Here is a 24,058-nt window from a genome sequence, read left to right as displayed (position 1 = left end):
TACGTTTTCTATGATTTCCTTGCAGTTCGTAGGCTCCAGCGTTTCGGGTATTAATACAGCGTGTGGTGCCACAGCGGTACACATGCACTGTATTCACTGAGAGCTTTGGTTATGCACGAGCAGAAAATTTGTTCTTGAACCAGAAATGGGAGTATTTTTAATTTTGCCAAGGCGCAGTCTGAGCTGACTGCTTAACATCCTCCCAGGCAATGCATTCCTAGGGTGGTGCTGTGCACCAAAGCAGCTGCCATTTCCTGAGCTGATGTTGACATGGCAGGTCACCCGTGGGGTTGACTGTATTCCGCCTCTTTTTTTCCAGTCTTTCTCTTTTTTCCTGGCTCTCTTTTAGATCATGATTAACAGATTTCCATTATATTTTAAGTCTCAATTAATGCTGCTTTATGGTGTTTCGGTGCAGGAGAGCAGAGCTGGGAGGCTGGAAACGTACCCCGTCCTGTATGTCCTGTCCAGGTCACTGGTTCCAGTGGCAGCCTCCACTAAGCACAGCTCAAGGAGTCAGCTTCTGAGCTGAGCTGTAGCCAACTTATTTTTGTATTCCTTAAAAAGACATGCAGTACTTGCCAGGAAACACAAGAAAATAAAATGAGTCACTAAAACAGTAGTTGTTTTTATTGGAAATTATTAAAACAAATAGTAATGTTATCATATGTAAACTTCATTATTAACATTTCTAGAGCAAAATGATTTCTGATAATGAGTAGAGGCACAACGTCAAGAGCCATTTTGTCTTACAAATAATATTAATATGAGCTGATGCAAGTAGTGAGATTGCCTAATATAATTTTGCTGACACAAGACATGTAATGAGAATCTATGGAATATGGCATATAAACCCATTGTTTAGTGAGCAAAGCTCACGTCTTCAAACTGCACAACAGCAAAGCTATGATTTAATTGTGAAGCTCTTTCCTTACAGGCAGCATTAATTCCATATGTCACTGATGTTAATTATGTTTATATTAGAGAGACACACAAACACGATTATTCTTTCTTTTCTAAAAGGTGAAGGGAGAGGTTTTAAAAAGCAAGACAAAATTCTTTGTAAGATTTCAAGCCCACAAGAGAATTTACAGACAAAGAACTGCACGTAAGCAGACTTGAAAATTGAAATTATTACCTTTCTTTTCTCTGTTAGAAACATTGTGATCACAGTTCAGGATTCTCTCTCTTTTTTTTTTTTTTTTAACAGCAGTACCTCTTTTCTTGCATGCTTTGATCCATCTAACAGAATCACACCACATCCTAACACTGAAACACAGACTTTAAGATTGGCTTATGCAAAGGGCAGTATCTAAAGGAATGAAAATGTCAGCGGATTTAAATTATATTGTTGAAATTACCTGGTACCTGGAATTCTTGAGCTTCACACGGGTGATCTTCAACGCCCTTTCTGTTGTTGCTATTTAACCCAGCAGGTCATAGTTAGTAAGTGTAAAACTATGTATGCCTAGGCATATTTTCTAATTCGATGATTGCACCAAAAAAAAAAAAAGCATACATTACAGTAAATCTTATAATTAGATTCCTAGTGAAAACATTTCCATTTCAGGGTCTAAAATATATTTTCCATGACATTTTTGAAATATTTGCTTAAAATGTGCTGCTTCTACTAACAATCCCAACAGCAAACCTATTAGTTAAAATATTCACAAAAAGTAAACAAAAGGAGCATGAACAGAGCCAAACCAAATTCAGCTTTCTGTCTTAGTAAACACTCGGGGAGAACGTTTTTAAAAGCGTGTTTCTTGCTCTAACTTGGAGTCCCGCTGTGATAGGCATCAAATCTTTCTAAATCATCTAAATACATTATTTACAGAATTACAAAACATAGAAATGTACATTTGCTTCCTGAGAACAACAGAAGAACTGTTATAAAAATGAAATTATTAAGGTGGCAAAGTCAAGCACTCAACAGATAGGAAGAGATGATGCAACTCTTGCCCAGGGACCTCAGCTGCTGCCCCCACACGCTGATGCAGTCTTGCAGAACATGTAGTTATGCTACCCTTTTGAAAGAATACCTGCAAATTTAGTCCACACAGCAGATTTAAAAGCTATGGAGTATTCATTCAACCATTTTTCAGTATGGCCACAGCCTTAGATGTAGCACAGAATACTTTGGGCCCTGTTGTGAAAAAAAAAAAAAGAAATATTAAAATTTTCATTGGTTTTCCCGTGACTTTTATGTTAGAATCCATACTACTCACTGTCAGTGCTAACCCAGTTTTAGATGCTTTCTACACTGGAGATGCACACCAGAGAGGTCCATGAAGTTTCCATGTTAAGGTTATCCCAGCTGATCTGGGAATGTCTGGAAATGCATACATCATATTAACACTGACAACTGGGCTCTGGCCCTGCCAAGACCTATAGTCTAAGTATTCCTTCACTTAACCACGTTTCCAAGTTTGGTATGCTGGCAGATGTCACAACTGGCCAAACCTGCGGTCAGAGTCACAGCAAGCTGCTCTCAATCACCAGTGTACAATATTCTGGAACGTATGGAAGACAGTAAGGAGATGGTAATGATGCAGACTAGAATGAAAGAAATGACTAAAACTTCTCATGAGCAATGTCATTTGGTGCTGAAAGACCTCAATATTCAAGGACTTTGATGTCTGAGGGATGACACCTCTAATAGCAGATTGCCTCCTAGTGCCATGCTAAGGTAATGACGGAGAAGGCAAAATACCAAATCGCCTTCACCCACTCAGGTATTTTCCTGCAAGTCCCCCATTTAATTTAAGAGAAAATTTCATATCATTAAATTTAATGTCCATTTTTATGAGTGGATCACAATTTTCAAATAAAGAGGAAAAATTATGTTAGATCTACTTAAAAAAATCTAAAAGACATTTTATTCACCACAAAAAAAAAAGGGGGGGGGGGGGGGTATTAATCATTTCTATCATGAGTTATAGAAACCCTTTGTTACAAGAAGTTTGTACCAGGTGCATTCTGCATATTTTTACCACTTAAAACTTTACTTTAGCTCATTCAGCCATTTAACTTATCTTACAGTGTAATGAACCTTTAATCTCTCTCTCTCTTTACTATGATATATATGATGAGAAAGGGAAAGAAAGGAAAGGAAAGAAGAAAGAAGAAAGAAGAGAAAAGAAGAGAAAAGAAGAGAAAGGAAAAGAAGAGAAAAGAAGAGAAAGGAAAAGAAGAGAAAAGGAAAGAAAAGAAGAGAAAAGAAAAGGAAAGAAAAGGAAAGAAAAGGAAAGAAAAGGAAAGAAAAGGAAAGGAAAGAAAAGGAAAGAAAAGAAAAGAAAAGGAAAGAAAAGGAAAGGAAAGAAAAGAAAAGAAAAGAAAAGAAAAGAAAAGAAAAGAAAAGAAAAGAAGAGAAGAGAAGAGAAGAGAAGAGAAGAGAAGAGAAGAGAAGAGAAGAGAAGAGAAGAGAAGAGAAGAGAAGAGAAGAGAAGAGAAGAGAAGAGAAGAGAAGAGAAGAGAAGAGAAGAGAAGAGAAGAGAAGAGAAGAGAAGAGAAGAGAAAAGAAAGGAAAGGAAAGGAAAGGAAAGGAAAGGAAAGGAAAGGAAAGGAAAGGAAAGGAAAGGAAAGGAAAGGAAAGGAAAGGAAAGGAAAGGAAAGGAAAGGAAAGGAAAGGAAAGGAAAGGAAAGGAAAGGAAAGGAAAGGAAAGGAAAGGAAAGGAAAGGAAAGGAAAGGAAAGGAAAGGAAAGGAAAGGAAAGGAAAGGAAAGGAAAGGAAAGGAAAGGAAAGGAAAGGAAAGGAAAGGAAAGGAAAGGAAAGGAAAGGAAAGGAAAGGAAAGGAAAGGAAAGGAAAGGAAAGGAAAGGAAAGGAAAGGAAAGGAAAGGAAAGGAAAGGAAAGGAAAGGAAAGGAAAGGAAAGGAAAGGAAAGGAAAGGAAAGGAAAGGAAAGGAAAGGAAAGGAAAGGAAAGGAAAGGAAAGGAAAGGAAAGGAAAGGAAAGGAAAGGAAAGGAAAGGAAAGGAAAGGAAAGGAAAGGAAAGGAAAGGAAAGGAAAGGAAAGGAAAGGAAAGGAAAGGAAAGGAAAGGAAAGGAAAGGAAAGGAAAGGAAAGGAAAGGAAAGGAAAGGAAAGGAAAGGAAAGGAAAGGAAAGGAAAGGAAAGGAAAGGAAAGGAAAGGAAAGGAAAGGAAAGGAAAGGAAAGGAAAGGAAAGGAAAGGAAAGGAAAGGAAAGGAAAGGAAAGGAAAGGAAAGGAAAGGAAAGGAAAGGAAAGGAAAGGAAAGGAAAGGAAAGGAAAGGAAAGGAAAGGAAAGGAAAGGAAAGGAAAGGAAAGGAAAGGAAAGGAAAGGAAAGGAAAGGAAAGGAAAGGAAAGGAAAGGAAAGGAAAGGAAAGGAAAGGAAAGGAAAGGAAAGGAAAGGAAAGGAAAGGAAAGGAAAGGAAAGGAAAGGAAAGGAAAGGAAAGGAAAGGAAAGGAAAGGAAAGGAAAGGAAAGGAAAGGAAAGGAAAGGAAAGGAAAGGAAAGGAAAGGAAAGGAAAGGAAAGGAAAGGAAAGGAAAGGAAAGGAAAGGAAAGGAAAGGAAAGGAAAGGAAAGGAAAGGAAAGGAAAGGAAAGGAAAGGAAAGGAAAGGAAAGGAAAGGAAAGGAAAGGAAAGGAAAGAAAAGAAAAGAAAAGAAAAGAAAAGAAAAGAAAAGAAAAGAAAAGAAAAGAAAAGAAAAGAAAAGAAAAGAAAAGAAAAGAAAAAGATTGGTCTTAGGTCCTTTCATTTTTCTTTGAGCCTAAGGATGTCTTTTGGAAGCACAGCTCCTCCATCTTCTTTCCAGAAATGACATACATAATCTATACTTCTCTGTGCTTGCTTGGCAGGAGTAAAACAATTTTTTTATCTCCCACCCTTCAGATCCTTCACTAAGAACAGTCAAGTGAATTTCACACCTCACACAATTGCAAAGAAATTACAGGCACATTGAGAACACTTCACTCAATTTGCTTCCAGGATAATGTATTTTTGGTTAAGAAGTAAAATTTACAGTATATAAACCCTATCTTTGCAAATGAAATGTAGCAGCATAAGGGAACATTATATATATAAGAGAATATGATGTGAGTACTATTTTTATCTGATATTATATGGGTTGCTCCAAAAGTAATGCCTTCCATTTTATGATGTTGGCTTACAACATCAGAGGCAGACGGTGGTGGAATGGCAGTAGAGGGTGAACCTTCCTGTTACCTGCTGTTGCCATGTGACAGATGGCAGAAGAGGGGCAGTCTGACAAAATGGGGTCTGACATGGAAGTGCTTGTGAGGCAAAGGTGTGTCACTGAATTTCTCCGTGAGGAAAAAAATAGCACCTACTGACATTCACTGGTGCTTGCTGAATGTTTAAGGAGACCAACCAGTGGATGTGAGCACAGTCAGGCGGTGGCTGGTGTGTTCCAGCCGTCGTGACAGTGGTAGTGGATCACGTCCACTGGGTCAGATTGTTACAAGTGCAGCATGCAGGCTCTTGTACATTGGTGGTTGAAACCTACAGCTAATGGTGGTGACTGTGTTGAAAAACAGTGTTTCATAGCTGAAAGTCTGCTCTATCAAATGGTGTTATTGTGCTCCTTCTATCCACTGTAGTTTCCATGGGAATAAATAGGAGGCATTACTTTTGGAACAACCTAGATATAAAACTTCAAACATATGTTTGACAAAATGTGACAGAGTGTTCAGTATGGTATCTGGCAGCTGCCACCATAGACAAAGGAGATGGAACTGCTTCCAACCGGATGACCGTGTAGGGAAGCAATGCGGACACGTGCACACATAAAAGAGTCACAAGGCAAGTAGCGTTCTACCTACTCCTTACCTAAGCTTACGCAAGGATCCCTGCAGTGGGTGCAAAGATTAAAGATTTAAAGATTAAAAAACTCAAAGAACTTGCTTGCAGAAGTGATGTGGGTTGCCTGCCTCATGCCAACCAGTCCATGTATCTTCTGTGGTACGTCACTGTCAGTGCAATGCTACTTCTTGCACAAGCAGCTGTGAAAAAGCCACAGGGAGAATGCCACAAATAAAGAATGGCTTTCAATGTGAGAAAAAAATTCATTCTGATCAGATCCCCAGCAGATTAGCCCCCTTTGTGTCGGAACCATGAATACTGCAACAAGAAATGGGAACCATGAGAATCCATGGGAATTAATGTTTATCTTCAGAAGGTCAAAACCAATCACAGTTTCAGTTTTCAGCTAAATATGAGTGAAGAGTTCTCAAAGTTCAGCTCTTTAAAAAGTCTATAACAAAACTGTCTAGAGAAAGGAGTTTGACTTGCTCCCACAGGATTCATTATTTCCCAAATAAATGTAACATGTTTTTTCTATGCTTGCATTGTAACTTCACCAGTTGTTGCTGTATATTTGAAATATAGTAATGTTTAATAACAGTTCATGACAGAGTTCTTTTTAAAATGTACAGTAGTTATAGCATTCAGACATATTGCAAACTTCATTTGAATGAGAAATATTGTTCAAGTTTATGATTCACTTGCATTACTGAAATTGTATTTTACTGTCATTATCAAAATTATATTATTTAAGTACTGCACAATTCTAATGCCAAATTATCATTTCACTGAAAAATTCTGTGGTCAATTACAGCGTATTAAGATCCCAAACACCATTTTCATATTACATTACAAACATTTTTGTGCATTGTTTTTTGCCATAGCTTTTCTGTTTAATCAGATAAGCCTCACAGTTGAGATTTACAAAACTGGTCTGAATTGGGAAGAATATATAATAGATAATGATAGTGGGATCTGTTATGCTAAATATACATGCTTATCATTTGTGTTCTATTATCACTGTGTTTATATATATATGTGTTTCTTGGTTTTTTGGTTTTTTTTTTGCTAATTTTTCAGGATTGGGATATTGCAGGGATTTTAGTATTCATGGATTAGGTTATTGTATTAGGGTGACAGTGGCTGAAAGCAAGGAAATGCAGTAAAAAGCTGCTGTGTGTAGAGTTGTATTTTCCAGCAGACATGTTGCTGCTTACTCTGTGAGGGCTCAGTGCAGCAAAAAGTGCTGGGTCTAGAAAAGGGGATTGCTTTATTTGCTTGAATTCATGGGTGGCTCTTAGTGCTCTGGGTCACTTATTAATGAGGAAAAGAAGGTTAATGGAAACGAGAGATGTTGACAGTCCAACATCCATCTTTGTGTGAAACCCATATGATATCAGATAAAAATAGTACTCACATCATGCTGATTACAAAATCAGATGCTTTTCAAACATGCCTGAATTTAACAGGACATTTTTTAATATATGACACAGAAGAGTGTAGCTACGAAAAATAAACAACAACAACAACAACAAAAACACACAAAAACAAAAACACATACACAAATTATAGATTAATGTGACAAATTTCACTTGTTGTAAATAAATGATAATCTAATCAAAGCTGATTTTGTTTCTGAACGACCTGGAGTTACCATTCTCATAAAGGATATTCAGGCTGCAGAGGTGAGCTTCATCCCTTCTCCCTTGCCAGGCAGTTGTGCATACAATCTAAGATAGTGCTTGGACTTCCAGGACGAGCTTTTCTCCTCATTCATCAACTTTCTGTCTAATGCACATTACTGAAAGAGTTGCACCATGTGGTCAGGAAAGAACCGGGTTAAATGCCAGGAAACTGGGTGGGAGAAACATGGTAGAAATTACATTACAGGACTCATCTCTTTGAATGGGCAGCCAAGGGTACATCTGATTTAGTGCACTGCAGGGAAAGATATACAGAGCAACTGTGTTTGTCATGTTGCTGATGATCCAGTGTCCACGTGATATTTTGGGGGGATTTCACATAAGACTAACTCAAGTCTGATCCCACAAGCTTCTATTGAAACAAGTTGGGTGGGCTCCTAGTTTATGTCTTTTCACAAAATTATGGAATGACTAAGATTGGAAAAGATCTCTAAGATTATCTAGTCCATCTGTCGACCCATACACACCAACATCAAGCCCACTAGATCACGTCATTCACTGCCACATCTACCTTCTTCTTAAAGACCTCCAGGGACAGCAACTCCACCACCTCCCTGCACAGCCTGTTCCAATGTCTGACCACTTCATTTCTGAGAAGAAATTTTTCCTGAGATCCAACCTGGGTTAGCTTAGTCCAAAAGAAGTCCAATCTGCATGCTTCACAATACAAACAAAAGAACGGTACCTTAGGATAATTAGTAGATGCACTTCAAGAGCAAACCAATTTGAACTAAAACAGATAATGAAGATACGTCACTCTTCAAGCCATTCTTTAGTGCAATTTTACCTCTTAGTTTTCTGTGCTACCTCATGTCTGCAAAAGAGAGATGGGCTAGAATAAAGAAGTGACATTCTTCAGTTGATGAATAAACGCCGCCTGAATATATTCTATTTATTTGAGCAGAACATTCCTGGAGAAATGCATAACTACAAAAGCAATTGAGTGTTTTCTTTTATCCTGCTAAACAAATAGGTCTGAACAGTCACCTGAGAGCTGAACCTCCATTTGCCGTACACCCACATCACAGTGGAGTGGGAAGGGCAAACAGGGACAGTAATGATGGACACACAGCATGCAATAGTTTCACATTTTTCATCTTGATAAATGCGATCTCTGGGCATTTGCTGAGAAATGAATATAACTAATAGCAAAGGAAATACACAGATAAATCTACAAAGATTAATTACTAGCATGCGATAGAGAACCTGCAAAACCTAGGATTTATACAAAAAAAAAGTTATTTGCCAAGGCTACTTGGATATAGTTAAAGCTCTAACTGGCAAAATCATGTATTTGCAAGGGTGTCCCACATATCTATGCCAAAGGAATTAATTCTGTTTCTCCAGAACAGAGCAGGGAAGCACACTGTAGCAGGATTGGGAACATACTTGTAATGTACTATATGATGTCCATACACACTTTCTTTTCATTAGTATTCCCAATTTTATTTATCATCAGTATTGTTGTTAGTATGACTAAATTACTATAAAATCCATGTCACAGAGTGTCCATTTCTGTATGAATGCAGACAAAAAGAGGGCTCTTGTTCCAAAAACTTTACAAACTGGCAATGGCACAACAACCAGTTGAGCCAGTGAGATATGGGGCTCAATGCTTCTATGTATTGATGCACTCAGGTTTTAGTTCTTTAGCCATAAGTACCACACAAACCAGCTTGCCTTGGGAGTGTCCCATCATAGTGCTCTTTTAATTAGAGACTGGATAGGGCAGAAAGGACTTTTCTACACTTTTCTCTGGAGGATCAGAGACCAAATCCCCGAGCTTAACTTTTTAAGCTAGCAGAATATATGTGTGACAAAAAATGTTTGCATGAAGATCGGTGTCTTATATAATGTCTTAATTCTAAACAAAAAGCAATCTCTTAATACAAATTTAGAGAAAACTATGTAGAAAATAACCATTTTTAATATACATAAGAAGTATTTAACTTTTGGTAATTTAGGACACGGTGCGGTCCAACCACTCAAAAAGCTCAAATTATACATAATAAATGATTATTGAGAAAGAAGTATCATGTTATCCGTCTTGTGCACAGAAAATTATAAAGCTATTCTAAACCACAGATGTTGAGTTCTTCATCAAAGAAATTACTTACAATAATTTTAATACAAATTTTTATATAGCTGTGAGGATGTACGCCTGATAGATGATAAAATATTTGTATAAGATCAAATGTTATTTAAAAATTCATACTACTGTATGTCTTGAAATTATACTGACAAATCTTTTCATTTTTCTCTGCTCTTCTGTACTGCCATAGGCTCAATAGTGCAGTCTTTGCAAGCAAAAATACCATGTGTGGATTGCCTATATGATGACATAATGGGGGGCTGCAACAGCAGCCTCCAAACAGCAAAGATCACAGTCAGCTCTTGCTTCCTTAATCGAAGCCAGTGTGAGTTTTGCTTGACTAAGAAGGTTAGGGCTGGGTCCCTGAGAAAAAAAAAGAAGATAATGAGATATAACTAGGAGTAATGGGGTGATATGAAGACATGGAAAATGTAGGTTGAATATCATTAAAATCTTCCTGACAGTGAGCTCTATTATCCCAGTGAATAATCTCATTGACTTCAATGGGAGAATTGCCAGAGTAAGATCTGAGTAAAGGCTGGAGAAGCCTTGGTCCCGATCCAGAGCCCACTGACATCACCAGAGATACTTCCACCAACTTCAGTGAGCTTTGGATCGTGCCCAAGGTGAACAGTGCAGGTATATTTGCCTGAACCCGCATAACTCCCAACACTTTTTATAATTGTTGCAAATAGTTCTGAGACACACCCAAATATGAGCAACACATGAAATTATTGGTTCATTTAAACATAGCTTACTGGTCAATTGGAGAGGCATCTTCCATGAAGTATAAATGTAAAGAAGCTGCTAAGGTCCATTGCACAACCAGGTAATCCACACAACAGATGACACTGTGAAGAACACAGGCACACATTAAGGCTGTACTGCGTTGCCAGTACAGGAGCCTATATACTTAAAGCAAAGGAGGCAATGGAGGTTGGGTTGAATCAGAAATCTGTTGTTTTTGCTCTTATGTCTACAAATGCAGTGGGCAAAGAAGTAGGGAAGCTAAGCACAGGGAAGGACCCTGGAACACGGTGCCAGGGATACTCGCAGAGCAGTGCACAGGAAAAGTCAAGAAACACTCTTTTTTTTTCCATTCATCTTGTGTACACACTTGGTAAATAAACAGGATGATGTTGGAGTTGCCAGCTCCCACATCCGTTTTCCTCCTCACAGGCAAATCTTGCAGGATTACAAACTTTAGCCACTACCTGATTCAAGAAAGGCAGCAGACTAAATATTTGTGGCTTATGGCTCTACACATATAATTTGTTTGTGGACACCAGAGACAAAATATGTTTTAATAACGACTCTCACTGAACATCAGTAAAGTGTCACAAACACTGAAAATTAAAAATTAAATTTTGTAACAGCAAACATGCTTTTGTCCTTCAGTGAATTCCCTTCACCTGGGTATTTTTCCCAGCACCTCATAGTGCTCTCCAGTCCATCCATATGTTTCCACCCTCTGCAGCAGCCTGGCAATTACTTACTTGAAGGTTTCTGTTTCTCAGTAATGTTTCTATTAGCTCATTGCTTGAGTCATTGATGGGAGAGAGGAAAGGAAGCAAGGAAGAAGGCCTAAAGCTCATCAATTTTTTATTCATTAATACATATACCACAGTCAATGAGAAGGAGCTGTAGAGATCTGCAGCACTCATATGAGACTAATATAACCAGATTAAATAAAACCGCTGCATTTGCTCAGGTAAATTTATTAAAACCTCAGAATCAGTATGGGAAAAAATGAACATATAACTTCTTAAATTTTAACTTGCATCACTCACTGGGCTGTAACGGATTTGGAAACACTTTGCAGTAGCTCCTGTATGTTGCTCTGGTTACTCTAACATTTTATGATTATATTAGTTTAACCCAAAGGAAAATAACTAGAGAAAACAAAACAAAACAAAACAAAACAAAACAAAACAAAACAAAACAAAACAAAACAGGCAGCTGAAGACATATTGTCCTGCCTACCCTCATCTCTCCCACAGTACCTTAAAGTAGTTCAGTTCCACAGGTCGTAGGAAATACACGGGCTATCTTCCTTTGAAGCAGTGTCTCCGTGAATATTCAGTTCCAAACATAGCATCCTGTATTTCTGGTCTGTCCACTTTCATCCTGGAAAAGTCCAGTGGTGAAGATGTGATACTAGGCTATCTCTCCCCGTGTTCCTCTGGCCTTACTGCTAGAAATATTTTCTTAATATCTAATCTATACCTCCCTAACTGGAGTTAAATCATAGAATCATAGAATGGCCTGGTTGAAAAGGACCACGATGATCACCTAGTTTCAAACCCCTGCTATGTGCAGGGTCGCCAACCACCAGACCAGGCTGCCCAGAGCCACATCCAGCCTGGCTTTGAACGCCTCCAGGGATGGGGCATCCACAACCTCCTTGGGCAACCTGTGCCAGTGTGTCACCACCCTCTGTGTGAAGAACTTCCTCATAATATCTAACCTAAACCTCCCCTGTCTTAATTTAAAACCATTTCCCTTGTCCTATCACTATCCACCCTTGTAAACAGTCTTTCCCCTTTTTAATCCATTGACAGATGTGGATTACCGTTCTTGAACAGCTACTTCTGAGGCATTTGAAGTCTCTAACTGTATTTCTCTCTATCTTCTTCTGTGTAGAGTATGCAACCCCATTTCCTCTACCCTTTCTTCAGGTATGGTATTTCCTAGACCTCATTCTCACTGCTCTTCTCTTCTCTTTATTCCTTCTCCATAGTCATCAAGTGGTGGAGCACTGGATAAAGCAAAAGGAGCACTCTGCACATCTCACAGAAGACCCCTCCAGACACATATCTATTAACAATGCCTGCCTCTTTCTGTATCAGTCTGAGGATTTCGAGCCTCCTTAAACTTCATTTTATTACATCTTTATTTCTTCCTGCAGTACAACATCTGTCCTTATTCTGCGTAACTGTGTTACTGCCTGTAAGTGAAATTTTGCAGCTATCCTTGTTTTTCAGATTTTTTTTCTATTTTTTAAACACTATTTTGAATTATAATGTGTCCTTGAACATGACTGCAGCTGCCCTACATTTGCTGTTCTCTTTAGATTAGAAAATATTTTCTATTCTGTCATCTAAGTAATCACTGAGACTGTTACATAGCATTAGACCAGAAAAGACCATCGTGAAACCCCATATGATTGGTATCCCTAATTTGATAAAGAATCTGTGATACCTATGCTCTCTAAATACATCTCTGTAAGCTGTTTACCACATAACAGCAGCTTCACGTAGCCACGTTTACATATGGGAATTATATGACACAGTGACAAAAACTCACCAAAATGTTGTATCTGTCTACTGCTTCCTATTCTTGATGCCCATTACTCAGTCATGGAAGAAAATTAGATCTGTTTGACATGATTTGCTCTTGACAAATTCATGTTGTTTGCTACTTTTCCCTTTGTTATCTTTTAGAGCCTCATAAGTAGTTGAATGAATCCAAGACTTCCAAGATTGAAGTTATGATGGCTGAACTTTGGGGATTTTTGCCTCACTCACTGATTTCCCTGTTATCAGCAGTCCAGAGCCTCAGCCATCCATCATGGGCTCTCAGGAGTAACTAGCAGTAATGCTGCTACTTACCATGGCTTGATCTCCATGTAATACTTAGCCTGAATTGCATGAAATGCAGACCATTTGGATGCATCTCATGGTATTAAGGTTTCTGTGATTTTCTCCTCTGCCAACTGTAATCTCAGTTCTTACTTCTATATTTGGTATTAATTACTTTGTGTTGTTTAATCGTGGGCTTTGTTGTTGTCTTTCAGCTGGAAATAAAAAAAGCACTGTCCTTTTTAGTATTGGTATCTTCTCTCTTTTGATAAGTAGACTAATTTTCTCCTTGATTTTCTTCCTTCCCGTTACAATATCTTTAGAATACATTCCTGCTACACTTTGTGTTCCTCATTAGCTGCCTTTGTTTGTTTGTTTGTTTTAGTTCTTTTCATTCACTTCCATGATTTTATATTTTTATATATACACACACACATATATATATATACCTGTCGATGTCCCTGTTCATTGCAGCGGTGTTGGATTAGATGACCTTTAACGGTTTCTTCCAACTCAAATGATTTTATGACTATATGAAGTCACTATTTAGCTACATTTGATTCTTAATACACTTCCACACTGGACGAGTCTACAGTCCTGCCTTTAGAATATATTTTTTAATGAACTGCCAGATCTATAGGATATCTCAGAGTTTCTTTCTTATAAAAGGTCTTTCCGATTCCACGAATTTATTAAATAATTTGTTCTTAAAATCTGTTGGTTTTGGTATTTTTTTTCCTTCCTGAAGGACATTCAGTGGTCAGTCTCACCCAACATGCCTCACACCTTCATGTTCTCAACCAGTTTCAGCTGGTTGGCTTGAAAAAAATCCACAACTGCTTAACTTCTTCTTCCCTTTCTTTTCTTTCCCCCAAGCTGTATAAAATTATTTCCAATACATTACATTTCTAGAATTTGCTTGTCTCCTATTTTTCTGGTTTCCTACCACGTGTCCAGAAGAGTTAAATTTTTGCATTTCACCAAGCCTGGTGCTTTCAAAGAATTTCATCAGCTTTCAGAAACTTCACTCACTTAATCTTCATGGTTCAGTGGCATACAAAGGCCTGCACTGTGACAATGCCCTCATTTTTTTCTGCTACTTTTACCCACAGACTTATAACCCATCTCTCTTCTTTCTCACCCTGGGCCTTAGAACAAGAGTTGTATGATCCAGAAGTGCAATAAAACACTACCTCTCTTTTGCCCTCCCTACCCTTCCTGAGCAAGTTATACCCTTACATATTAATATTCAAGTCATGTAAATTACTTGAACAAGTGCCTGCTATGCCAATTAACTTGCAGTTTTGAGCACGCACTGAGACTTTCAGAGCTTCCTGTTAATCCCCGCACTTTTTGCTGTACCGAATTCTAACATATTGAGCAGAGGGCTGCATTCTCCTTCTTGAGTGTCCTATGAATCCATCAGGAATATCCATACCTATCCTACTTCCACACCTTTTAGCTGAACTTTTCTTCTAAGGCATGGACTCTTGTTACAAATTCTCATGATTTCTGAAATGATGTCCACATAACTGAGGTTGCAAGCCTATGCTATCACAACTAACAAAGACAAATCGTAACATTTTTAAAGAATGTTCCTCCTCTCCTGCTAATCTGCAGGTGGCTTAAAGCAGGAAAGGAAAGGGCCAACAAACACAGATCAAGCAGACTTGGAAAGTATCTTGGAAAGGAGCCTTTGCATGGAAGAACTTGTTCAAGGGGGCCAGACTGAGATACAGAGGAATGCCTGAATCACAATCAGGAAGGACAGAGGCCTAGATAAGATAAATAGGCATGTAGGTTGCTTTCGGGAGGCCTTTCTTATCCGCCGCCAAGTAAGTACCTTTTGCTCAACTGCTGCATATTGCAGTGGCAAAGGGGAAATCTGAAGCACCCATTTGGCTGAGGTCACAGAGATATCATTAAAGTAATGCAATTTTACCAAATGTCATCAAGAACTCTATTGAAAAAAATATAAAATATCTGGGCAACCTCTGGATGCTTCTTGGAATGTTTGTTAAAATAAGGCCCATTTTTGAGCAAATAATTTTAAATGTGAACATTTCTGCTGTTTAGTAGTATTAAAATTCCCTGGGTTACTGAAGCTCCACTGATCCTTAGAGAAGCTATTATGAAAAATTTGGTGGGATTTAGGAGAGTGTTTCAGCATCTTATGAAAGCACATTTTCCACCAGATGTTTGTAAAGAAAGAAAGAAAAGGAAAAAAAAGCATATTTTGATTCCATTGAATCATCAGCTGCATGAAAATCTTTGTCTCCTGAAAGCCCTTTAAGTGCTTTCTCTGGATAAAATATTAAGAGGAACTTTTATTAATTAATTTCTTTTCTTTCTTTCTTTCTTTCTTTCTTTCTTTTTTCTTTAGATGATATGGTCTAGATTTGGAAGCTTTTGCAGGAAATTTTCTAAAAATCTGGGAGAAAAGCTCCTATTTTCTGAGATTTTTGCAGAGCGCTACTAGCTAGAGAATGGTGGTGCTTTTAAGATTAGCAGAAGATGCTGTTTATAATGCAGAAATCTCACTGTCACAAAATTATGTGAAAAATATCAAAATAATATATTTTAATGCCACTGATAATTGCCATCACTTAGCAAAAGCAAATCATATTTATGTGGAAGAATTTGCTTTCTCTCTACTCAGGCGTTATTGAAGCATGATTTTCAAACTCTCTGCAATGATCACATGCATAATTGCTTCTGTTGCTGTTTTTCAGTACTTCCAGTTTATGTTACATTTCTAATGAAAACTGATATATTGCAGTAGCCAGGAGTAAGCCAACATTTACTATTAATTTCCATACAGTGCCATCTGAAATACTGCAGCTATCACCTACCCAACATTCAAAATAATACGGGGGTGGCTCGGACAGGGCCTGAATGTGGAAGGTCTTGCCCCTCAAGCACCTTGCAGGGATTCTTGCCAGGGCTGCACTCATGGTGGCAGAGCTGCAGGAGCAGCCATCGGACCCCTCCAGCTGCTTCGTCCCACCCCTGTGCCACCCACGGCCAGGCAAACAGCTGTGCCAGCACAATGTGGCACGCAGCGAGGAATGAAGGATGGGGATGAGGAGGGATGCTTAAACCTTGAGGGAAATACATGTGGTGGCAGTACAAAGCACTTATGTTCCTTGAGGTGCTATCTCCAGGCAGTCCGTCAGCACAATTACTCTGCTGCACCTGAATACACATTTTGCCATCTTCTCTTGAGGGGATAGCCCCGGGAGAATGGAAGAACAACACACCATTTGGCCAGCTGTGCCTTCTCTGCTGTACCAATCGATGCTGGGGACTGATTTCAGCCCAAAAGAACAGACAAAATTTCAACTTCTGGATCCAGCTACAGAACGAAAGCCAGCAGGAGACAAATCTATGGACACAAGAGCAAGTTGGTGTTGGTGGAATGATACGGGAGCACTGAGCATGCAGCACTAGTTTAGTGGTGAGAGGTGGATTTAAAATATGCTGCCTCCTCCATGGTAACTGCTTGTGCGTGTGAGGATAAAGCAAGGTAACTCAAGGCAGCCTAGCCCTCCTTGTACGCATGCATACAGTCTTGTAAATTCATGTGCCAGCTTACCCTGCAGCGGCTTGACCATGCATTGTGTCCTAGGGGAATCAGGCTGAACAGTGTCACAGTGGAAGTGAGAACGTCACTTTCCCAAAACAGAGACGATTGACTTCTTAGCCACAGAAATAAAGGCTTTGTAAAACAAGATCCTGCTGTGAAAATAAATGTTTTGGTGGATGTAAAGTGGGTAAATTCCAGTCCCTTGGTTTGAGAAACACAAGTCACGAGTACCAACAAATGCAATTGCAGGAGTATGTCTCCCTGGTAGGTCTCTTCCAACAGATGAAAGTGACTATACAGTTTGGAACAACTCATTAATTTGCAATTTCTTCTTAGCTCCAATCAAACTTAGGAGTACTGTTTAAGGATTAGGTGTCCTCCTCTCTTCAGGTCTTCTGTATCAGTAGCTGCTAGAATCAGACGTTTCCAATACAATTTCAAGGAATTCTCAGAAAAGATCCACAGTAATCAGCCTGGTATCTGTCTTTATCTCAGTTGTTCTCTCAGATTTAACGATGATCTGGAACATGAGGTTTTCCATCTCCTTCTGTACTTGGTTGTTTGACTATTATGGTTTTGAATATTCTTGCTACTCATGAAAAACAATGTCTTTCTGTGTAACTCGAGAACTACTTGATCTCAGTTTCCTATTGTGGCTATGTGTTCTCTCATCTAAAATAATCTGGTTTGATAAAACGTTTCCCTTCACTGGTAGTAAGTGTGTAAACTTTCATTTTCAGTGGCTGTTTCACCATCCTTGTGTATCAAATGAGGGAATGGGAGCTCTCAATCTTTTTTCTGCAACAAGCCATGAAATCAGCATTGGCATAGCAAATGAGGATAGAGCAATCTTCATGCCGACAGAAGTGCCCAAAACACTGGCCAGTGCATCAACAAAACATCCTGCCAGTGCATCAACAACATCATATATATTTTGCAAACACTGTCTTAAAATGATTTTGTTATGAATAACTCTTAGGGCAGAAAAGCACAAAAATAAAGATCTGAAAGGGGTCCTGTGCCCTCCCCCCTTCCCCATAACTTTTCAGTCATGCCATGCAAGTTCCTAACGGCGCAACTTCAGGCATTAGACAGCCTACATGCAGTCCACCAATTCTTCACAAATCTACCATTCTGACTCTGCAAATGGATCTGCCCAGCCGTAGACTGCTCTGCAGGCTTCTGTAGGACAAAGGCCTTCCAGCCTTGCTAAAAAGCCACTGCAAACAGCTCCTCCAAACGCAGAATTAAAGCTACACATGTCATGGCTTGTTTCTCCACAGACTGTGGCCAAAACCACTCTTTCTTTCCAGCTCCCATTTGATCTAGAAGCAAATGCCCTTTTTTCTTCTCATGACCTTCTGGATCCTTGGAGATGATAGTTTAGAGCTTCTTTGAGTTTGTGGACCAACCTCTTCTTTGTCTGAACTCCAGATACTGTCCCTGGCCCCATGTTATTTATGCTTGATAAAGATTTGGACGCAAAGTGGCTAATGTTTGGAAAATACTTGCATGAAAAAAAAGAAGGTGGCTGAAAAACTCATGGTGCTAATTCTCATGAACTGCAACTTGCATGCTTGAAATAAGTCTCTAAAAAAGGAAAAGCATGCATACTAATTCTTCTGAGGTTGTAAAAAAGCCTGGGAAAAGAAGAAGAAGAAGAAGAGACATAATGCAGCTTTGTATAGGTTGCAACAGCAAAGATTTGGCTCAGAAAAAGTTCATGGTTAGTATAACAAAATACGTCCACGTTCTTCATCAGAATTACGGGATTAAATAAGGAGGCTGAATTACGGCAAATGGAAATTACTGTTTGATGGGTGTTAGAGGCACATGGATAGCTCTGGGTGCCACATGTGAAACCATGATCTCACTAAAGCCAATGGGAATCTTTCAACATCTGGATTTCATGCCAGTTAGTCTTCAGAAAGAGGAGAGTTAATGTTGGTATATGTGCGTGTGTGTGTGTGCGCGTGTGTGTGTGTGTGTGTGTGCCTAATCAAAGTGTTATCTTTTTTAGATAGCAAAAAATCAGGCATTAATTAGCAGCAAGCGGTGCAGTTGGGCAAGGAGCTGTGTGGAGAATTCAGCTGAAAGAGCAAAGTGGACCAGCCTAGAAAAAGCAGCAGCCAGAGTGGAGCTCACAGAACACTATAAAGCAGTAGGCTGGAATAGTGCACCATCCTGGACAGGGAATTAAGGAAGAAATGAAATAGGCCAGCTTGCCAGGAGGCACTGCGGCTTACTGGACAGCTCTGCTTTTTAATGAGCCTCCAGCAAGCCATGTTTGCAGGATGTCAATAGTACTCATGCTTGTATTTATTTCATTTTGAGAAGGCATCTCTGTGGCAATGGCAAATGCGGAAATGTTCTAAAGATACATAAGAGTCAATGCAACCTCTTTGCATGATGAGGCTGTGTCACAACTCAGTAAAGCCTGGCAGTAAGGGGCGGTGATGCCATGATGAAGTGCTGGGGTGTAACTCTGCAGATAGCAGGATGGATCTGGCAGGCACAAGATGTGTAGCTTCATCCTTAAGGGGCAAACCAGAGCAATGCAATGTTGCTATTCCCCAACACTGCCCAACTTCTCTAGAAGGACACCCAGATGTAGAGCTCTTACATCCCCAGTGTGTGGTCAAAAGGTTGAGCAGCTGAGCAGCTGAGTCAGTGGGAACTGCCAGATATCGCCCATTTCCTAAATTCACAACTTGAGCCTGCACAAAAACAAACACTTCTGACACCCAGCTGCTCCTCTCACGTTGAGAACCTGCTCAGCTGCCCACCTCAGAGCGTCCTCGGGCCCACCGCACCCCGACAAACTTTGCCCACCTCCCTGGGAAGACCTGAGCCCAGGACCGGCTGCAGGACCAGGGACACAGAAGGCCGTGGAGGAGGATGGGTGCTGAGGGGCCCACGTTTCCCTTCCGTTTCGCCCTGACCTCTCCTGCCTCCCCGCGCCGGCTCGGCTTGTGCCCCGGTCGCGGGCGGGCGACGTGTGCCGGGCAGGCGCCCCGGAGCCCGGTCGGGCAGGAGCCGCGCTCAGGCTCCCACTTCGTCTTGGCAGGGCACCGCCATCAGACGGAGCGGGAGGAAGAAACATTAACTCCAGCAGCTGTTTCTTGACCCCGGCTGTCAGCCTGCCCAAGAATACGTTTCTTTTTTTCTTTTTTTTTCTTCTTCTTCTTCTTCTTTTTTTTTTTTTTTTTTCTGTGTGTGCGTGTGTTTTATTTTTATTTTCAGGTGCGTGTGTGTGTGTGTTTTTTGCACACTGTCCGAGCCCCTCGGGGGGCTGAGTTGCGGCGGGGCCGGAGGAAAGTTGGGTGCCCCCCCGCCGCCCCCTCCCGAGCAGCGGTACCTCCGTTCCGCCCGACGCGTGTATGTGAGCTGGGCATGCACACGCACTCACACACACACAGACACACGCGCGCGCGCACGCACACACAGCCAGCGCCAGCGCTCAGAGCCGTAGCTAGACTACAGTAATTCCCCAGCATGGGCGGCTTGAAACTGCTCGGGCTGAATAGCATTTGCTGTTCCGTCCCCGCGGCCGCCTCCCGCCGGCCCCGCGCGGCGCTCGCCTCGCTCTCCTCCGCCCGCGAGTTGTGCTGACACAGGCGGGCTGCGCCCTGCAACGCTGCCAATGGCCGCCGCTCCTCCCGCCGGCGGGAACACCTCAGCGGGATGGGGTGCTGGGCTGTGCCCCTGCCCCGGAGCCCGGCTGTTCTCCTCGGGGTGGTTAACGTTTGTGTTAACGTGAGTGGAGAGCGGCTGGGCTTCCTGCTTCCCCGGGTGTCCCTTGGAGGGATGGTAGGGAGATGTCCCTTCGCCGTGGCCGCTGTCGAACAAAGAGGGGTGACGAAGATGTCCACCCTTGCCTTGCGATTTGGGGAGCAAGGAACAGCGTGAAGTTCTTGCCCACTGATACACAGATAGGCACGTGTGTGGAGTTCTTGTGTGTAAGCACATAGGTACATGTACTTGTACATGGGTATTTTGACACCTTATCACCAGGCAGATTGCAAACTTGAGGCAGAGCCTTCCCCATACATTGGACCAAGGTGGCCTGAAGTTGCTGCTGCACGATCCTCCAGGCTGGGAGTTTCTGGGGGTGGTTAGCTGCTGGCTTCCTGCCCTCTGAAGGCTTCTTGGGAGGAAGATTAACTCTTTGTGTGGCTCAAAACGTGCATTTCCTCAGCAGTGCTGTCCTCTTAAAAACAGCAGGCCTGTTTGGCAGAGCTGTGTGTGGACATATGTAAGGGTCGTGACTTAGGGAGGAAGGAGAGCAGACTGTACCAAAGCAATTGAAACTACTGACAACAGCTCTTTTTCTTCCCCTCATTCACATCAGATTTTATGTTTTACAGCATCAGTTTGTGACCAGCAAGCATGCAAGCCTACTTGCAGCAGTGTTCTCATCTGCACTGAGAAACCCTTAGAAATTGAGAGATTGGTCTGCAGAGTGCTGGTCATGTGTATGTGTGTCATGTGTAGCTCCTGTGCAGGTGGTGCTCAGGGGACACGTTTACCTTTTACCAAGTGAGTGGTCCCCGTGGCGTTGGCAGGCTACAGTCCCACAAGACAAGAATTACTGCATGCCGCACAGTGATCCTGCTGCTCTCCATGCCCCAAACAAGCTGCATATTTTCAGTCTAAACTGAGAGTCTGTCTTGTGGTGTCTGATAAGGACACAGCAGTGGTTCAGTCCTCCCTGGCATCCCTAACATGGGAAAAGGAATGAGCAGGAGAAGAGGAATATTGAAATGAAGATGCCTGTTAGTGCACTGGGGAGAAGGTGGAGATGTTCAAGACTCATCTGGATGCCCACCTAGGGAACCTGCTTTTGCAGGGGGATTGGACTCAGTAATCTCTAGAGGTCCCTTCCAACTCCTGCAATTCTGTGATTCTGTGTGAGAAGTACTACAGGGCTGTCTGAGGGCAGCCAACACGGTAGAGACGCTGTGCTTGCTGTGCTTTTGGCAGTAGACCACCCATCCTGACCAACTTTTTGAATGAAATAGTGCCTATGCTATATATCCACACTAATCATTAAAAAAAAAAAAAAAAAGTCATTCTGAACACATACATTAAATATTGACAGAGGGCTGTTCGTCTTAAGCTAGCAAAGAATATTCTCATTCAGTAGAACGGGCTGACTTCTCCATGACACCTCAGTTCTATAGAAAAGCTTCCTTATTTTGGGGCGATCAAGGGGATACATCTTAAGTGTTTCTAAACTTAATTTGCATAGAACTGAGGAATGGCCATGGGTGTTTCTTCTTGTTGCTGTTTTAATGGTGATTTTACAAACAAAACATTCCTGATGTTTTTGGGACGTCTGAAGCTGCCTGAACAGAAATCCATGAATGTTGTTGCTGCTCTTTAACAAAAATCTGACTGTCTTCTCATAAAGTTTCTGGAAAATGCCATGGTAGTGCCTGAGATGATCGCACTGACCTATTTTTCGGTCTTTTTTTTTTTTTTTTTTTTTTAATCAGTCTGTTTATTATGACTGTTCTGGAAAAATGGAGTTGGGAGTTCTGTAGCAGTGTACCCAGCATATGCTTCCAGACCTGCTGGCTGTGGTGTGCAGGTGAGACATTGGTCTCATTTTCACCACATTTCACTTATTTCTATCCATAATAAACTACATCAGTGTGGAATACTGTGCCTAATTTGTGAAAGCTTAAAAAATTGTTGTCTGACTCAGGAAAGAAATGAGTAAGGGTATGGCTGTATACATTTGAAATATACACAGTTTTATTCTTTCTGTGATATTTTTACCTTGTTACTCACATTTTTCTACAATATTAATGTGCAGTCTTAAAATGAAAGGTACTACAATGTGTGACATCTCTGAGTACTGTGTTCATTTGGATCCAATTACTCATAAGCAAAACAGTACATAAATTTGCAGATGTCAGTATCAGATGCCCTAGTCAGTATATGGCCAAAATGGAACATCCAAGTTCTGAAGGCGCATGGGGCCAAGTGCAGAGGATGTTAAGGATATGTTCTTAATTGAATGTTTTCTTGGAACTTTTTGTTGTGTATCAAAGTCACATGTTAGTTGCAGGTCGTAATTACGTGATTTTTATTGAATTTTTTTTTATTTGAAAAAGGTTTTAATTTAAACCTTACTTTTAACTTCTTATGGATACAGACCCTGGCTCTTCAAACAGGTAGGGAATTCTTTTGGCCTTAGGCTCTTAGCAAGTATTTTCCCACTGGACCTATGGGGTACATACTCACATGAACCATTAACTGAGGGATCATTCTGCATGGTCATGCTTGATATTGTGTTATTCTCACTGAACTGCCTGTCTGCTTAAATATGAGACCATATAAACTGCTCAGGTGTTTGGCAGAGTGATATTTTCATTTATTTTGGCTTCAGCTAGAGCCCGTGGACCTCGTGGTGCATGAGGTGGTTGGCACCTTGATGGATTGGGCCCTGGGCTCTCCTAAGTCTGTTGTCTCGATTGACTGCAGTAGGTCTGCTATTAAGAAATCTGTGGATAATATAATGCTTTAGCATTGCAATAAATAATGACTTTTGTGTGTTTGACTTTTTAAATCTTCTTGGAGAGGCACAAATTATTCAATCAAACTGTTTATCAAAGCTGTTTCTGAATGAGGTCTCAAGACACGCATTCATCATTGTGAGAAATTTCTGAGACTTTTAAGGAGTTCCTTCTCCAGTCTGTATCTACAGAAACCTTTTTGTAACTGGAAATGTTTTCATATTAGCTTATACACTACATAACGTCAGCAATTGCTAAGATGACCCACACATCTGTTTAAATATGCTGAGGCATATGAGAGGCTGCCTTTAAAGTTTCTTTGAGAATGACAAATGGATGCCTGCTCTCTAACTCCGCCCATGCACCACCATTTTGTTTGCAGGGTACAACAATACGAGCGCAACATTGTGCTCTCCGTTCACACATGTAGGCATTGGTTGTGCAGGCACAGAGGAGACAGAATGAACAAACATTCTAACATCATTAGTCAGACAGATCCCACAAAACAACTGTAAATTTAGTCCAGTACTGTGTAAGCAGGAAAAATAAAACAAGCGTGGTGAATAAAAGGTAAATTCAGTGTAACAGTTTGCCTGATGTACTCTTAGTTTGTATATTCCAGTTGCAGTCCTAACTTCACTTTAACAACCTGCATCTATAAAGTATTTCCTTTTATAACAGCAAGAACACTGAAGTTTGTCATCATCTCCAATTGAGAGAGAATTTATACAGTGCCGACCATAATACAGCAAATGTAATTTTCTTTTTCTTGGCAATAGTCAGCAATTAAG

At 40.6% G+C, this 24,058-nt stretch overlaps 1 long non-coding RNA gene across 1 annotated transcript; it reads right to left on the bottom strand.

Moving 5' to 3' along the window:
* Window positions 1–4,689: 4,689 nt before the first annotated feature.
* Window positions 4,690–20,353, bottom strand: LOC121108580. Its single transcript, XR_005843208.2, has 4 exons — window positions 12,149–20,353; window positions 11,580–11,703; window positions 10,335–10,427; window positions 4,690–9,939 (listed from the first exon to the last, which is right to left on the bottom strand). It is a non-coding gene; the product is annotated as an uncharacterized LOC121108580 (long non-coding RNA).
* Window positions 20,354–24,058: the final 3,705 nt, after the last annotated feature.

Source organism: Gallus gallus, chromosome Z (genome assembly GCF_016699485.2).
Source record: "Gallus gallus isolate bGalGal1 chromosome Z, bGalGal1.mat.broiler.GRCg7b, whole genome shotgun sequence".
In the NCBI taxonomy this organism is placed as follows: domain Eukaryota; kingdom Metazoa; phylum Chordata; class Aves; order Galliformes; family Phasianidae; genus Gallus; species Gallus gallus.
This window is presented reverse-complemented; position numbering and strand designations above follow the sequence as displayed.